The 19,451-nt window shown below is 37.0% G+C and overlaps 1 protein-coding gene across 1 annotated transcript in view; it reads left to right on the top strand.

Moving 5' to 3' along the window:
• ST18 (ST18 C2H2C-type zinc finger transcription factor) overlaps positions 1 to 19,451 on the top strand; it is a 168,493-nt gene that overhangs the window by 81,418 nt on the left and 67,624 nt on the right. The gene's annotated exons all lie outside the window — the stretch shown is intronic.

The raw sequence follows: 19,451 nt of genomic DNA on the forward strand, positions 1-19,451 counted from the left end.
CTGATAGAAGCATTTCCAGACTCTGCTGTACATTATCTTTCTCCCATTGGTCACTACTCGGACTCTGTAGGCACTTTTAGGGGTGCATCTGTGATTTCTCCTCAGGCTTTCAAGACTGTTTCTCAAGCTTCAAGGTAATAAGATAGATTACATGATGGTTTTGCACTATTTCTGTGGGTGATTATAGTGATTCAATGTTTCTCACGCTATCATAAAAACTACAAGCAAGCTTTCTGTTTAAAATCTCAGTTACTGTGCATACTTTGCATAGATTTCAAGTATTTTTCCATGTTTGAAGAGATTTGATAACACAAATTTTGATTTTTAGAGGTTTGTTTACCATAGTCATAGCTTTAGCATATAGGTGTGGGATTTTTTTAAGAAAAAAAAAATTATTTTTTAAAGCTCTAAGGACAGGTTCTCCAAGTTTCTCCAGATCGAGACAAAGTGCTGAAATTGTATTGCTAAGTGGGCAACTCAGAATTCCTTCAGGGACCAGAGCTGGATGGAGCTCCACTAAGCTGTGCAAAACCTTACATAGTGGATGGTCCCTATGGAACAGCATGTGGCTATACACTACCCTAATCTATACCACGGGAGACACAGATTATTGGCCTTAGAAGCATGGAGCCATAGGTCTCTCTGACAGTCCTTTGCCTTTTCATACCCTTTCCCTGAGGGGTGGATAGCCACAGTAGTAAACTCTGCTATAAGATTATGCTCAGCTTGATCTAATTTTGTACCAATGAGTTTTACAAAGGGTTGGTAACTATATGTCTCCAGTAGCACTTCCACAGATGAGACTCAAAGTGAATGAAAATCATGCCCAAAATTGTGCGCATGTAAAGTTCATTATGGTATAAATTGACACCAGTTCAATAAACACAACCCTTTAGACTGGTTTAACATTTCACATTTATCCTGAAAAGCTTGACCTGCTCACATATAATATTCTCAGAGTTTTCTTCTCCACAATCAACATTTTAGTCATTAAAAAGTGTCTTCTTAAATATCGCTACCTCATTTTGAATAGTGTGAGAGAATAAATAGCTTTAGCCCTGAATACTTTGGCCTCAATGTTATTTATAGCAACAACATTAGTAATATCACTTATTTTTATTGTTATTAATGTAAATAATGTGTTACTATGTTGTGATCATAGGGAATAATACTGTAAAATTGCAGAAGTTTCTTTCAATCAATGAGTGCCAGCCTTCAAAAAGCAAGTTCAACATTGTGGATACCCTTCAGGTCGCACAGCTTGCTTCCCTATTCATTTGTGGGGTTTTCAAATTCATTTGTAGTTGCATGATAATCCCTATCTTTTAAATTTAGAATTTGCATGGCTATTTTGATGATATTTTAAAAGTAAAGAAGTCAAGTTTTTAAGTGGGCACAGTAGAGAAGATATCATAATTTTGGCCCTAAATTTTTCAGAGACACTATTTGGTATGTCTCCTTCCTCTTGAACCTCCAAGAGTGATCCCCACAGCAGGACTCTCATCAACACAATGGGCTATTTAGAGAAGCTGTCTCTAAGCATCCCAGCTGCTTCAGTGTACAGCATGAAGTCTACTTCTGATAGAGAGCTAGCAAGCCCTGTTGCTGACAGAGTTCAAGTTGAGTATCCCAGGAAAGGGCAAAACTCAGTCTAAGGGTTAAGTTTTCCTATTCACCAAATGGAGAGGATATGTTACCAGTTTTCCTGTCTGTGGATGAAGAAAGCATCTTGAGAACTCAGGAAAAGACAAGCCAGTAACATATGAAGACCTATGAGTAGAAGGAGAATGCCCATGCTATCCTTGAGAATTTTTCGTAACACTAAGAGTGAGTGAGATATGTCGTGTTGGAAGAAGGCATAATCTCTTGAGCAGAGGGAGGATCTGAGACAAAATGGGCGTTCCATGGTAATAGTTTTCCCTGGCCTGACCTGAGTGATCAGAGGTTTCTGTGAATCATTAAGCCCAGTTAATGCACTTTTAGGAAACTCACTTTCACATAAAATTCCAAAACCAAGCAGGAGGTTGGTTTTATTGGTTCTAATAGAGCAATAAATAAATATCTATCTTTTAAAATACCATAACCACAGAGTTCATATTTTCTCATTGCTCGGAGTGCCTGAGATTGTCAATACAGCTTGCACAACTTAAGGTGCCTGAGACAAAGAGGTGTTTCCTTACAGTAACGTTCAAAGGAAATGTTCATTTCCCAGATTACTATTCAAACGGTCCCTTGAAATCCCATGGTGCTTTTGGCTTGATATTTTCAAAAGCAAATTTATCATATTTTGAGCTGCCAGTCCTGCAAGGTTAACCTGGACCTGGAAGGCTTAAGTTTCTTCCTCCATCATCATATTCAGAAGACCATATTCATGCCTTAGATTTGTCAAGTACCGTTACTTCATGTGACAGCTAGCAAAGAATTCAGCCTCAAATAATATCTTCATGAACAGGCCTGTTGGAGATACAACTGCAAGTAGTTGGGCTTATTCTCACATAACATGTACTCTACGGTGTCCCTTTGGTGTGTGGTGAAAATTTACGTTCTCTGCTAACACCTACAGATCTTACCCTGAGGAAATCTGCTCTGATCAGGGCAGCCTCCGTACAGACAATTTTAGCATAGAGTCATGTTTTGAAGACAGTGCCAGCTTAGAGTCCTGCCGTCAGTTACATTTTCTGATTGTTGACCCCAACAGGACTTGAGCTCTGGAAAGTCTGTCACAGTGCCCATCTTTAGCCATAGTCTTCGTGGCCTCCCATGAGAAAGCTGGAGTAACTTCTGGTGACTAGGTGCTTGCTGCTGCCCTGGAGGAGCCCGTGCCCTTACTTTCTTAACGATGAAAGGAATCTAGGTGTGAGTCCCCTCCCTGTAATTAAAGTTAGCCTTTCTAAATACCCCCCAGTTTTATACAGTCCTTAAAGAGAACATATAAAAGTGATGTATGAGGATCACTCTCGATCTTACACGGCTATAAAGAATACCTCCTGTTCACCCTAGCTAGAAAATGATGTGTTCTATTTACTTGCTATTGAATTACCTTCTAGAATTATGTAAAAACATTAGCAGGTTACTGAAAGCCTTAAATCATTGTCTCATTAGAGTTTACCATAAAAATAATGCAAACTCTTTCCTTAAGTGCATTAATTTTTGCACTACTATCTGTTCTACTGCTTAAAACAATATTTTATAAAGAAGTTTTCTAGTTCATAGACCAGCAAGCTATAAATAAGTATTGTCACCCAACAATCAGGTAAGACAAGCTGAATACGTACATGGATCTAATCTTAATTATATAAACTATTATGCAATATTACAAAAAATGAATTTATATTAGTTTTCATGTCCTCCGATTACTAGTCTTGTTGATTAATTCAGTAACCTTGAGAAAACAGCGTTGGCCTGAAAAATACAGTTGTTTCCATGAAAAGAGACATGGGAATGGAAGGAGTTTTACGTTGGTTTTTTTTTTTAAAACTGCTTTGCAAATTTTTTGCACAACAAACCTCACCAATATGTAAACAGGGCTCTAGCTACTGTGTTTGTCCACAGCTAGAGCTACAGATGAACACAGTGTAGTTGTGTGATGACAGGAACAGCTGACTCATTAGTAGAGAGCAGTGAAAGGTAATTAACCCTGGGAAAAGTACAGCTGCCATGCGAGCTGTTCCTTTCTGTAGGATCTGATTAGAAATTAGTGTTAAACCACTGATTCTTTAAAAAAATGTCATTGATAATTCACTTTCTCTCTCAGGTGTGGCCCCTGAAAGGGGCCTAGGATAGAACTAGTGTACAAAAGGTCTTCTATCTAAAAAGGCCTTTTCTGAGAGAAGTACACACCTGTTTGGCTGCTTCTGGACTTTACTTAACCATGGACATTGTCTCAGCTTTGATTGTTTTGAGAACGCTCTCCAAGTCTACAGGCAGTGCAGAGGATGCATTGTCAAAATGATTTAAGGTAGAACATTGTTGTTTGCCATAACAGCCCCTTCCGTGAGGCTGATCATTTAAAAGTCGCAGCTCTACTTCTTGTATCAGGACATACTTCCAACGCAAAATGATGCAGACCTCTTCAAAAGAAAAAGAAATTCTGTCTCCTGGGGAAGGTGAGCACAGCATATGAAAGAAGGCTTATGCCCTGAGCACGAAAGCCACCCTCCAGCCCACCCCTTTTGGTGCACATCTTGGCATGTGAAGTGCCTGCAGAAGAGGCAGAACCCATGATTTAATGTGACATCCAAACAACAAGCCAGCCTATTGCATATATATTCAGACCCCTGATACAGGCGTACTTATCAAGAATGCCATAACTATCAACTAATATAGCAAAATTCCATTAATTTGCTATTGAAATTTCTAAACTGCTGTTTATTACTTACAGCTGTCATATCCAAAATAGTTTTTAATCACCTTTCTTTGTAAGATCTTCTGGCCAGCACTGTATCTTTGTATACCTGTCCGATTAATACCAAGTGTACGGGAGTGCTTTCACATGCAAATGACATGTATTATTGAGGCCCACCAGAGTGTTGTGGTTGCTTTCAATGGAGCCAGGCTTACACTAGGGAGTCTGAAGGGTAGCTGTGCTTAAAGTGATAAAGTTTTAAGACATCTCTTCATAGGATGATATTTTTTATCTTGCTCAAGGCAAATTTGCTGCAATAGGATGAATAATGGATTAGTATTATTTTACCGATATAAAGTAATATTACAAAGATATATTTCCGAGGTGTTATTTTTAACTCAGAATTGTTTAGTGGTACAATGGGTCGTTTTCTTATCATGCATCTAATATGCTCACATTGAAAGAAACTCTTCTCTTTCAGTTTCTTTTAAATGAAATACAGTGCTTGCTGGGTACAACATTTGAACTTATCATTACCACAAACACATATATATGTATATACACACAATATTTTTATAGAAATAGATATAGGTATAGATAGATAGATATAGACATAAACATAGATATAGACAGATATAGATAGAGATATAGATAGAGATAGAGATAGAGATAGATAGATAGAGAGATAGAGAGAGAGAGAGAGATAGATAGATAGATAGATAGATATACACCCTATTGACATTTTCAACACTGAGAGCAAAAACATTCAAAGCAAAATGATTAAAGATATTTTCTAGGAGAAAGTTTCCCTTTATAGGAAAACAAGTGAAACAGATTTTTAAGGTAAAGACCTGACATGCCAAGAGTACAGTTAGCTCCAGAGTGCCTAATATGTTAAGAGAGAACAGAAATATGTTTTAAATTATTTTACCATTCATTATGCATTACTTAGTACCCATTCTTCTCAGAACTGTCCTTTTTTATTTGTAACTTTTTTTTTTTTTTTTTTTTTTTTTAGTAAAAAGGCTTGTAGAGAAAGAGGAAACATTTATTTCTTGGAAATTCCAAGTAATAACATACTCTTGAAGTATCAGGTTGAGTTTCAGAGGAAGTGAAAGCATGAGCAGGCTATTAAATTGATGAACGCATAAGGATGAAAATAATATTCGCTACCTTAAAGCATGGCTAGAAATGCAGAAAAGCACTTCACAGCACTCTACATCGTTACCCTCATTTAGCTGAAAGGTTAAGAGACTTGCTGAAGGTCACAGAATAGATCAGTGGCAGAGACAGGAACAGAGTTCCAGAATCCCTTTTTTCCCAATTATTTGCTCAGTCATGGTGCCTTCCGTTTGTGTCCGTGACAGAAGACAGGTGTCATTTTAGGAAATAACCTTTGGCCCATTCTAGAATCATAAAAGGCTCCAAAAAGAGAATTTAAACCACCATCCCTGGTGCCACTGACCTCTTAATATAACTTTCAACAGACTGAACACCCTTTTCCTTGCTCCATGCACCTGATCCAAACACTGGCTGAGCAAAACCTTTTCAGATGGGAAGTCTGTCCCAGTGGTCATTTTACATGCACGTACTGGTATCTGACAAATATTAGCAATTTTTTTTTTTTTGCCTATTCTTTATGAGTTTGATTTTCAAAGTGGTATTTTTGTTCTTGGTTTGTTTTTTCCTGTGCTCTTCAGCACGTTCCCAGGATCTTCAGGGCAGTGCAGTAGTACAAGCAAGCCCCATTATCTTTAGCAGTTAAGGTCATTACAAGTCTTTTAGATGGTGGCAGACTGTACTTCACATGGCACTCTTGAAGTTAATGAACATATGTGATTTGCATGTTGAGGGAAGGCACACTTCTTCCTTTGTGTGACTTTGCCTTTCTTGGGACATGTCTGTCATGCTTAATGAAGAGAGCTTGTTTTTCAGAAAGGGGAGGATGAAGGCATAGGATAGCAGAATGGTGGTTATATTTCTTTTTATAAAAATAGTTTGTATTTTTAGGTTCATTGTTCCTTTTGACTCCATGTCAGAGAACGTTCAATGAGCTAATTAGCCATGGGTTTTGGCCAGCATAAGAATTGTGATGTCCTAATTCTGGCTATTAAATCAGTCCCCAAAAAATTGGCTGGAACAGTCAGAAATAACAGGGAAGGAATAGTAACCTAGATTAAGCCTGTAAGTATTTGAGAAGTGACCACTTTTACTGAACCTAATCAGCTCCAGCACTTCTGTAGAGGTTCAATGCAACTGTAATAGCACCCCCATAAAATTGCCCTTCAAACTCATTGAATCCTAACTAGCTTGCTGGACACCATGTACAGTACAAGGACTGTAATGGTGATGGCTAAACACCAGGCGTGTAGCAATACCAGAGTGGGACCAGAATCTTCCTGATGTTGAAGGAAGCTGTAACAGAGCAATTAAAACAAGACGATTTCACTGCTCTTAGTTATACTGATCTGTGTGCTCAGGTGTCTCCCGCTGGCCTTAATCCTGCGACTGCTAAGCACCCCTTCGATAAGCAGAGCACGATCATCTTTTGCTGAAGTCAGTAGCAGTGTCCCGTCCCCCCCCCCAAATACCTCACAACAGAGATGACTCCATGCAGGAAAAGTCATCCAGGCTGAAAAAGAGTAAACACGTTTTAAAAGAAAACGAACCCTGTGTTCCAGAGTTGATGACATATGCTCTTTGAACTTTCTTTTAAAATTACTCTGAAATCACTAGGTTGTTACGTTGTGGTTTTACTCAAAATAATGCATATCATTGTAAGAGAAGCCTTGAAGTTAAGTGGCTACTTTAATGAAACATAGTTACCATAGTTACTGCAGGAGAACAGAGAATAACTTTTAGTTCTTTTGAAGCTATGAATTAGTTTAAAAAGAGGAAAAGGAATAAACAAGCATGCAGAAGTTTATTATTCAGTGTTTCATGCCTGATCAACTCTAAAAAAGAAAAACTCTCCCTAGACTAGGGCATTAACATTTTCCAGCTGAAATCTATAATTGCCCATCAAAAAAGACAAAATCACATTTCAACTCTTCAGTATGTCTGTTTCCGTGTTTTTTTTCCTGAGTCAGAGAAGAAACAGATTTTTTCCAAAGTTCTGCTTTCAGCATTTTGTTAATAATTGACATTTTACAGCATCTTGGTTGCTAAAAAAATAATGTCCTAAAGGCAGTAACACACTGATTGCTAAACACAACTCATGAAATCTATGGTCTAGCTCTATTATTCATTATAAACCCTATCTTAAGGCTGATGAGAGGGAAATGAGAATTTATCATAGTGAAGATGTCTTCTAGGACCAGCTGCATTGTTTTTCAGTTTAGCATTGAGATGTGCTCTATCCCTGAAGTGTTAATGGAGGTCACTGCTGTTGCTCTCCTTTACCGTGTCAAAGCAAAGGAGTTCCTACATAGTTGACTATTGAGAAGCAAAATGATGTTCTTTCCAGTATATCACCTTCAGCTTATGAGCCTCTAGTGCGGCAGTGATTAACAGGACTTTTACAAAGTTTCTGTGTAGTTACAAGGACAGCTTCAATCTTCTGTCATTTTTTTGCATTAGCTGTGATTATGCTTTTACCACCAAAATGCATTTATTTTAAAGGTAACAATACAGACTCAGAGAATAGCTTATGTTTCATCTATATTTATCAGCACTCACTGTACATTTGTGTCTTCATTACCAGGAAATATTAAGGGACATTGTGCCATCTATTCCTGTTTACAGTTTATTATGCAGAGATAGGAAACACTTAGCATGTAAAATGAATGTAGAAATTATTCCTGGATAGAAACACGGACATTTCCCACTCGTTGGCTCTTTCTCCTCCATCACCGGATCAGAGTGTAATTGTCAGTAATCAGGCCTGCTTGCTGCTGATAAAACCACTCTGAATGCTAGCAGCCTTCTTTGTGTGATGACTCAATTATTCCAGAAGTGCCTCATCAAATCTGCCCCATCAGCTGGGCTAATAAATAAGGAGAAGAAACTGGCCCCCCAAAGCAAATTATAAATCCATTTGCATTAACCATTTCGCTGGTCCATGATCTAGGCAGAAATAAGCATGGCAGATTGTGTTAAGCTTATTTGAATATGTTTATAATGTTTACAGCATGCAACCTTTTTTTTTTCTTTTTTTTTTTTCACAAGGTGTTGGAATTATCGGTCATGAATAGCATCTAAATGCAGTTATGTTAATTACAGCAAAGCCTCAGGCATCTTTGAGGGATAGTTTGTTGCTTAAATCAGGTGAAAGTTAAACCCTTCTGCTAGGCAAAATGTGATCTTGCACATGGCGTTGGAATTACTGCCATGTGTAAAAGGGAGGATGAGTGCAAGGGATGTGTCTTTACAGGTACTGGAAGGACAACTGCCTGTGTTACAAGGCTGTCTTGTACTGGTAACATGACCTCCTGCTCATCTCAGGGTAGAACTAAGTAAGATAAAGTTTAGCCTTGTAGCTGAGAAAGAAAATGCAATAGTCGAAGCAACAATAATTCTGTTTCCTGTGTACTCTGCACTTAACAAAACAAGTGTAAAGAGGGGTACTCTGCCCCAAGGAAATTCCTTTCTGAACCTGAAATTATATAAAAATGCTGTTTCCAAGTAGACTCCTTCAGATTTCCAAGACTGCCCATGTGTACTGCAGTGCGGGTGTTGAAGTGACGCATCAGAAGGCCAAATGAAACTAATTTGTTTACTCATGTGCTGAACATTACACGTGCGCTTAAGGGTCTCACTGAGGTGACCCATACACTTGTGCAGAACTTAATGTGTAAAGTTATGTACTTCATCCTGTGCACAACAAAGATCTGACTGCAGTCAAGAGCTCAATATATCTTAACTCTCTTGTAATGGCATCTTTTGCTTTCATGTATTTTTTCTCAAATACTAAATATGTTGCAGTATTTTATCCTGAGAAAGATAAATAACTGTCGCTGTAGAAACACGAAAAATGTTGAAGGATCGTAATGGTGAGCACATCAGATTTTGTTTCCTTAGCTGTTACTTCCATTCTGAGTTACTGAATCACAAACTGTTGTGATCGTTCATTTTCATATTTGCAATATATCAACTAGTGATGTGGTAAATGAGAGAAAATCAAATTCATCTGTTGGAAATGATATCCATTATGCTCAAAAAAAGTTCTTAGAGGTCTTTTACAGATGTAGTACTGTCTTGTGTAGTGCAATTCTGACAGAGAAAACAACCTCAGACTTCCGGTGAGATAATTTTTAACTGTAGAATATGTGTTTTCTCATTGTTAAATCCTGAGGAACTCTCTCGTAATCTGACCTGAATGAGTGGACTTTTATCCATAGACAATGGGTCAACAAGAATGATTTCTTGAAGGGAATTGTCACACGCATCTGATGTTGAGGATCAGGGCCCAAACGGTGATTCACATCAGTATCCTGGTATGACTCAAGGATCTCAGTAGGATGGCACTTCAGAGTCAGTACAAAATCATGTTGCACTGGAAATGGCTATAAACCAAAGAATGAATTGCAAGGGTTCCAGGTGACTTCACTGAACCATTACACTGACAAATCAAGCAACTCATTTATTCCATCTTTGTGGGTTTATAAAGTTTATTATTCTAGTTGAATTGAGATGCTGGATGAAAAGGGTGGAGGTTTTCTTTGTAGGCAGGCAAACTTCACCTTCAGGATTAAAAAAATTCTGTTCAGACATATAGGGAGTCAAAGTGTAGGCATAATTTGCTGTCTGTAAATCCTTTTGAATTCTTTGCTAAAACAGACAAATGAGTTAATCCATGCTATGAATAGATTGGGCCAAATGGAGACACGGAGGGACTTGAGGGGAATGATCCCACCAAAGAGCCTTGGAATAAGTAAGTTAGTTCTACCCGATTTCCATCAACAACGATCTTATCATCAAAGTCTCCAATAAATTAGATAGATGTTCTTTACGGGCTCTTGAGGCCGAGATCTTAATTCTTCTGGTTGGCATTGCAGGTTTTATCTGCACTTCTTGCAAGGCCTCAAAATTTGGCCCATGATTAATTTTATAATTCATAAAATATACTAAAATAGTGTTTTTCTCAATAACTTATTACACAAGATCTTGATGTTACTGTGAAATCAGCAGCAACTCTTGTTTGCTTCCTGAAGTATCAGATCCCAGCACTTATATTGTAAATGTAAGTTGCTTCTTGGAGTGTGGACAGGGGTGACACATAGTTTATATTCCATTAAGGGTATGTCACATCCCATGACACAGCATAATCCTACACACCCTGTTTATAACATGACAGATGCATGACATTGTATTAGACTTTTTATGAAACACCATTATCTTCAAATGTGGGTACTCACCCACGAATCAGCTGTATGGCAGCCAGCACCCTGTTATGTGAAAGAAATAGAAAATAGCACATTTAAACTTATTAACCAATAACTTCTGTTGTAATTAAACACAGAAGAAGGGTTTAGGCTTTGTGCTTTATATAAAGTCTTGCTTTTGTCCTACTGTAGCACCCTCTGCTTTACAAAGATAGCTGATGATGTCGCACGCAAGGCAGATGGGAGCAAACTAGCAAATGGCCCTGTTGCGTGTAGTTTTCCAGTACAATTTTAAACCCACCCCACCTCAGCCCTGACCCAGCCCAGACTCCTTTTCTTAAAAGGAGGATTTTCAATGTATTAGCTTATTATGCAAAGTTAAATGTGAAAAGTTTTGTATATTTTCCTCTCCTTTGTGCACTTTTCCAAGTGGATCTCAGCTGTGCTGTCTTAACTCTTGGTCCCCGAGGATGAGAGAGACAGCAGATGGGGTTAGGGCAGAGGGCTGATGCTTCTGACAGCAAACGGCCTGGTTGTTGAGTGGAAGCTGTGAGCGTCAGGAAGCTCCTTTTCCCCAGAGAACCAACTAACCACTGAAGAAAGTTGAAAATGAGCCCTTTGAGAAACGCTATTAAAAGTAGTAAAAAATTGCAATTGTGCAGATGATGTGCTGCTGTGTGGTTATTCGGATGCTAATGAGTTTGACATTAGGGAACTCAAAGGGTTTACAGCTACTCCCTTATGTGATTTCGTTCTTTATTGGCAATCTTTGAGAAAATAAATGAAAAATATATTGCTAATAAATACACAACATGATAGGATTTTAGACAAAAAGCTGCTAAGTTTTAGGCTTTAGAAAGGCTCACCATTGTAGCTATTCTCAGAGGTCCTTTGTTTTAGGTTAGTGTGTTTTGAACAAAGAGGAAGAGGCAGGTAGAAAGCTTTAAGACTCCTTTTGTTTTTTTCCATGGATGTTGAAACAGAATAATGGGGAAAGAGACCTTTGAGGATAAACAACATCTTTTTCCAGCAACATATTGGCTAGAAAAATGCTTAAAAAAATCTTTTCAGTATTGGGCTGTTTTGTTCTGGGTTTTCTCCCTACTTTATCATCTTACATCTGTTGTCTGTTTTGCTATTTGATAAAAGCTTATTTATTTTAATTAAAAGTTATAGATGGGATGCAACTAATATTCTATGTATTGGGACTCAAGCAGAAATTAGTCACTCAATAAACTCTAGCTTCCCTGAGAATCTATTTAGAATAAGTCTTTTCAATTTCAGAAATGTAATATTACAAATTTTACTGACAAAACTTCATCAAATATCATTAAATGGATAAAGTTGCACCTTCAAGTTCCAAAAGTTTATCTGCAAACTTTGTCATAAGTGGAATATGTGCAATGAATAGATCTATTTTACTTAATACACGGGACACTATTTGAAAAGGACCTCTGAAGTTGCAAGTGATGATAGGACAATTTTTGCATTTTGGTCACTGGTGGCAGAAGTGATGCTAAAATAAAGCCTTGCCATAATAACTGCTCATGGCCAGATTTTTCCTAGGTTGCAAGTGCTTACACCTTTAAGTGTTCAAACGGTTTGGGTATTCATTATTTCCAAATACAAGGCCCTCAGTACTGTACACTCAGATATAAAGTTCTGCAGCTCTTCTTCCCTCACTGTTACTGGTGATTTAGTGGGAGTTTCCTCAAAGAAAGGAATAAAAAATGAGCATAGAGAAATGGCAAGGGTTCCCTTCAGTTTGTTTATGGTGAGAACACCGTCAGTCTGCCAAACTTCAAACTCTGATATTCAAAAGAAGAAAAAAATAAAACTGAGGGGTTTTCTGCTCTTATTAAAATATTTTAGAATGCTTCTCATTTATTTCACATCATGTACTGAGCCGTCCTGCTCAGCCAAAGGGGTTCTGAGGCAGTAAAAAATTTGACTAAGGATTTCTGCATATAGAAACTGTGGATTTTTGCCTGTGCAAGAAGAAAAACTTTTCTTAGAGCAGGTCTGTTTCATAAGCTGTCAAAAAGGGCATTAACAATATAAAGAAAGTACCATAACAAAAAAAAAATTGCTATTCTTTCTGCCTTTTGAAGCATCATTGATGCCTCTATACCACATATTTGAAAAACTGCGCAAGAAAAAATGCACCTGGATTATTTGCCCATTTGATTTAAAGAGTGTCCTGTTTCATCTATATTTTTAGTACAGTTTTTGGTTTTCTTTGGGGATTTTTTTTTTGGTAGGTGGGGTTTTTGTTTGTTTGTGGGTTTGTTTTGTGGGTTTTTGTTTGGTTGTTTTTTTTTTTTTCCCCCCAGAGAATGAATTTCAGGATTATCTGTTAAATCAGGCAAGGCATCTTGGGCTGAGTGACGAATTTGGTCCTTTGGAATCTGTACATATTTACACCCAGAAACATGCAAAGGTGGGATAATTTATTTACAAAAATGAATCTGAGTCAATATATATCTCTAGTACGAGAATACTATGTGGTTTCATGCGTAGTGTCTCGTGCTCTAGGACTATTTTTCTCACATAGCGTCCATTTTTTTAAGAACAGCACTCTTCAACATTCAGGTATAACAATACTGAACAATTGAAAACAATATAAATCTTTGTAAATACATAGAAATTCTAGTTCTTAAGTTTCAGAAATACACTCTGTTAGCATTACATGCTGACAGAAACACAACTATCTTTGAATCCATATGACTCCAGTGGTGACAATGTATTTCATAATGCACTGCTTAAACTTAATCTGTAAGGGATTTTATTTTTTTTTTTTTATTTTTTTTTATTTTTATTTTATTTTAATTTTTTAAATAATACTTATTGAGGTTTTCTAAACTATATATCAGTTGGGTGGGATAAAAACTTTGGTGTATTTGTAAAAGATCTCAAGGTGTAAAAGTGGGTTTTTTTCTTTTTGAATATTGACACTTTTTTCCTTCTAAAAAATTATATTTAATACATAGTAGCCCAGGAAATATTGACAAGACATTGAACTATGTCAAAAATATATTCCAGGGAAAAAAAATCCAGAAAGTAGGATCACACATCAGCTTGTGTTGAGCTGCATTTCAGTATGGTAGACTATATAATTTTTCTCTACATTTAAAAAGCTAGCAGTTGTCCCTTAATTTCATAAAGCTGTGACTCTGCCCTCTAAAGCCTTGGTAAAGCAGACTAATAGAAATACTTGGCACACGTTGGTTACCTAAGGGAATAATAGAACTATTTGCTGTAGTCGTTTGGCAAAAGGACATAAACATATGGCTTTGGTTTATATTCAGCACTGCCAGTTGTGCAAAGTTGCATGGATGAAGTATACAACAGCAGTGACAACTCAGAAATCAGAAGTGAGAATCAAAATAAATCATCCTCATTACAAAGCTATTCAAGCTTGCCTCTCATTTAAGGTTTATCTTGTCACTGCATATTTTCAAATAGTGACTTAAATATAAAAACCATCTACTTCTCAAAAATATGTATACCATTTAACCACATAATTAAATGCCAAATTATTGAAGATTTATATGTGTTATAAACATAGTTCAAAGTTTGCATTCAGTAGATGTACTTACTTGTTTTAATTCCTGAGAAATGAATAGTTCTGAACAAATTATTTCCATGTTATTCATCTTTCTCCTAGAGAAATCAGGAATAGCATTGTGTAAACTAAAGCAAAAGTTTTGAAAAAAAAAAAAAGAGGAGACGACTCCTTGGTTAAGAATAATCAAAATCACAAAACAACGCATATTTTCAGTAATAGTCTTTAAGAACACTTACTTTTTAAACATCTTTTCTCCTTTCTGGCCATCAGCATGTTATTAAAAAAAAAAAAAAAAAAAGAATCACAAGAAACTTTAACCATGGTACAAGCAAAGTTCCTGAAAAATTTGTCTTCATATTTTCTATATTTTTACTGCCAGTAACCAGAATATAAAAGCTTTATCTAGAAGTTGCTATGTGTATACTTCGCATTTTCTTCTCACCCTGTATTTCTGTCAGTCTGCCATTAATACTTCATATTAAAAAAAGCTGTCATCGAGTGTCAGAAAGATGCAGTCAGCACAATTATATACATAAACAACCAAACAGTGTTCCGTACTTCTGGACACGCTGTTGGAATATCTTCTTGTTCTCAGATTTACTTTTAAAAATATTTTCCTTAATGACAATACTCCCTTTTTATGTGTTAGATTCTTAAACGAGTTATTGAAAAGAAACATTAAAATATGAGTACCAAAACCACTGAAAAGCTTGCTCTGGGGAAGAGGCACACGCAGTTTTGTGTCACCTTGAGGCACAGTACAGCACAGACGGATTTGTGGTGCTTAGCAGCGTCTGACTTCAACTCTGAAGTTTGTGGCTTGTGTTTGAGATTTGAGGATGGATTTGTGTGCCTTAAATATCATTAAGGTTTTTTGTCTGGCTAAGTTTATTAGTCTAGTGACAGATGTAGGTGTAGCCTCCGTACAAACGGAAGTAGTTTACAAATTAAAAATAGTAGAGAAAAGCTATTATTTTCAGTTAAGTTTTGCCCGAGAGAAGTTGTTTGCCAAGTTTAATTTTGAAAATCAGACATAAATTTTAGTTAGAAAATCACACTGAAAAGTTGTCTTTTATACCCCTTACCTCTAGATAAACTAGTGATTTCTTTTCCTCTAGCTAGTTACATAAAAGAAAACAGATTGCTGTTCCAGGAGTGTGAAACCCACTCTGGGAAAGTCATGCTTGTACAAGGATTACAACAGAAATTAGGAAGTGCACAGCTCTTGCACTAGCTCTTTCCAGGAGGTGCATTTCATTTTTAACTATGTCAGCAGCACTGGCTTCCCCAAGTCATAGTTTATTTCAAAGTACTGTGCTGTGAAATTATCTTACCAAGATAGCTGGATCAATTTAGTTTCTGAAATTCAGAATTAAAAATGTGCAAGTACACTGAAATATTTTTTGCTATCATTATTCCTATTGGTTTTGTTATTATTAACATTTCTTGCACATGCTCTATTTTCAGCCATTAGTCATATTCTTGGATCCCATTACAATATCAGTACATGCACATGTGCACAGATAGACTCCAGGCACACAAAAAACCAAACTCAGAGCCAAATCCTGATTCTCTCACTCAGGGAAGTATTTCCAGGTGCTGCTCTTGAGTTCGCTGACTGCAGTGGAATGTTACAAAACAGAAGAAGTAATATTTGGCTTCTCCAGCCGGGAACTCTGAAGCTTGCTCAGAAAGTTCGATTGCTCCTATTCCACCAGTAAATTCACCTGGAGAATGATGACTATCCAAATAGCAAGTTATTCCAGTTTCAGCTAAGCAGAATTTGTACTAGCGTCAGTGACTCCAGTCAGTTTTCTGTGATCTAGTTGCTGACTTACCCTTAAGTCTCAACAAATATTGAAGGAAAGGTGGAGGGAGGATCATACTGAAATTCCTGAAGTCAGACAGAAAGCATTCATAAACTTAGTGAGATTTATTGGAACTTGCTTTCAGAAAATAATTCGACATCAACATCCTCAGTAAATTTCCAAATCACAGAAATATGGCAGAACTGAAGCAATTCTAAGGCAGGCATTTATTTCTTAGCCTGACTGCCTAATGACCTGGGACTGCATAGCTGCCATTGCTCTGGCACTGTGTTCCTAACTGTGTATCTCCCACTCATTCCTTTTGAGTAGATTAGCTAGTTTCAACTACTTTGGAAAAGAAAATGTTTAGATGGGTTTAAAACCCATCAAGTCAGAGACTCTAGGTATAAAACACAAAAATAAAATGGAATTAATTCCACTATTCACTTGTCACTATTTTTGTGAAGCTTCCCCTTCAAAAATATGGGACTGTAACTCCCAGTAAAATTTTCCTGGGAAGCACTTAGATATTATCCCGATGGTCCCGATGGTTAAAAAAATTGGTAGTGAGACATCGTGTGAGGACTTTGTGCAGACATGACCATTCTATTTATCCCTTATGGCTTCTTGTCTCATGACAATGTATGTACCGGGAGGGAGGGCTGACCATCCCCAGCTTTGAGACCATGAAGCACCTTCCAGAACCCATCCAATCTTTAGAGTACACAGCAGTAATAAGATATGTCTCTTGAATTAGCACCTTGATAACAATTCCCTCTAAAAACTTTGGATGGAATTTCTCACTTAGAATTTAGTTCTTTTGTTGTTCCATGGGTGATTTAAGAGTTTTAATACTTCTTGCTGACCATCTGTGGCTGTAATTTCATGTAAAACAATCGCTACATAGATGAAAATCAGAAGTGAGAAACTTTGTTCACTTTTTTCAGTATCAGGCAGTCTCTGAACGAACTATCAAAACCCAAAGATATTACATTTAAATTTTGAGCAAGAGAAGTCTTATTGCTGACACACTTAAAAGATTTCACAGTTTTATTCAGCTACTTTTGTATAATTTTCAAGTTAATGCATGTGACTTTTTGTAAGTTAAGTAGTTTTTTATGCAACACAGACATGATGATTATTTTAATATGTGGTATGCACCAGGCTAAATAGTCCTATAAATTTTAGGTTTGAGTTGATTAAACATCTCTCATAGTTTCAAATTATAACAAGGAAAGAAAATCAATAGAAAAATCACCTGCATTGATTTTATTGTTGGTTTTCACTCATTGTGCAGTTTTTAAATATTCATCACAATGCAACGTGCGATTTAGACCAAAGTAACTGCTGTTCAGTAGAAGCAATGGACACTTTTTGTTTCATAATTAAAAGAGCAGCACTGTGATTGGTGTGGTATTTATTATGAAATGATGACAAAGGAGTACCAGTGGTTTTAATAGTTTTAGCTTACAGGAGCTGTTGTTAATTTTGTCTGTAGAGTTGCAGGTGAAATAATGCACAGTGGATAAATAGTCTATATTGGTTTAACTGAACATAATATATAGTGTGTTCTGGAGTTGTTTGTCTCAATAGACTATAGTAATCAAAAGTAATGAACCTATTATGTGCAGGACCTTGGAGAGCATAGAATGGCAGTAAAAGTGTGGCACATAAAAGGTTTATTAAAGGAAATTAAAGTCCATCATTGCCACACCTGCTCCCCTATTATAAGTCTATGGCAGGTCAGTGCCTTCAATCACAACTCAGCATCAGAGAACAGAGCCATGTTTCCCATTACCATTGCAGTCACATTGCAAAAACTCGTTCTCCAGGTTTTAAGGATAGTAACAAGTAAAGGCTGCCATCAGCCCCGCTACGTAAACACAAACCACTTATGTTCCTTCCCTGCTAATAATCAACATCAGATGTAAATTTAAACAGAGAAAAGATATCATTGTCTGCCTTTGAGATGCATTTCAATCAATTTATGCTTTCATTTCAGATATCGCTAACCTGTGTTCTAGAATTAGACTTCTTCAAGTACACGAATACCCCTTTCAAACGCTTGTGTTCTCTCCTGCAAATAGGTATTTTGATTCCAGTAGCTGTATATAAGGTGTAAACGTACAAAATGACAAACAGAAAAAAACCTAGGAAAGTAGAGAAATGTTTTTTTCTCCCTTAGAAAGGCTGAGTTTACTCTTTTTCTTTCTTAGGTCAATTTTGTCATATTCTGCATGTTCTTTCTGATAAGGCCTTCAAAACATCTCAGTTATCTGAGTCATACAAAGCTAAAAATAAAACATCCTCAGATCTTCGAACTCTATAAATGGAAAAACCACAAACAGAGCTTCCTGCATCTTCCCTCAGTGGGGTAAATCAGTTCAGCTGATCCTCAGAAAGAAAGAGTGAAATAATAGATATGTACTTCTGATGACATGGGGTTTTATCTTGTGACCTTTAGCAGGGAAAGATGCCAAGCATAGGCAACTTCTAGTATACACAGAATGCATTTACCTATTGCCCAACACAGTTATATAAATCAGATGCTGGTGTCTGCATTTATTCCTGCATATTGATCTGAGAAGCACATGGGAGTTACTTCGTCTACAGTAAGTTTGATCACCACCATTTTGCAAACAGGGAAACTGAGATTCAAAGCAAAGAGAGATAGCGAGATACTACCATAGACTGAAGAATTCCAGAGTTTCTGATATTTTGCTTAGACAAAAATTCCTTGTGAGAGAGTCTGTCTTACATAAGAATTAAGAGTTACTTTTAGAAAGGAGTTTGCCTCCCCGGACATGGTCGTAATTACACTATTGTACAATCTGCAGTATGTCACTGCAGCTCTCCACACCAGAACATGAAATCTTAATCCCTTTGAATTTCAGGGGTTTGTAATAAAATCCATGGATTGAAAACCTGCCCCTACAATTATGGGTCTGGGCCAGATCCAAGACCAGAAGGTGCATATTTCCAGTGCTGGTTTAGATGTAGCCAAAAGTGTCATGAGAACAGCTGATCTTGAAAGGTCTCTCATATTTTAGTTAGAATCTTACAGTAGCAGCTGACTTTTGTGGGGGATTGGATTTTTGGTTGTTTTGTTTGGTTTGGTTTTTTTAATGTGAAATACAAACCTGGACACTAAACTCTCCCAAAAACTCACACAAATCTGTAACTGTCTCTTTGACCAAAACTTCTGTAAGAAGTAGTTAAGTGGTGAAGTATTTCAAAGTTGTACATGTTCAGTTATGCACATTCAAGCAAGAGGTTTTCACATTTTAAGGATGAAGTTGTCAGAAATGCAGGTTCCAACTCAGCTATTAAGATATGCTCCATTTACAACAATAATGCAGAGTGCCTGTAGGCATCGTGGCTTTCTGGGACCTTTCCTTCCAGGAGGT

Source organism: Grus americana, chromosome 2 (assembly GCF_028858705.1).
Source record: "Grus americana isolate bGruAme1 chromosome 2, bGruAme1.mat, whole genome shotgun sequence".
NCBI classification, from domain to species: Eukaryota; Metazoa; Chordata; class Aves; order Gruiformes; family Gruidae; genus Grus; species Grus americana.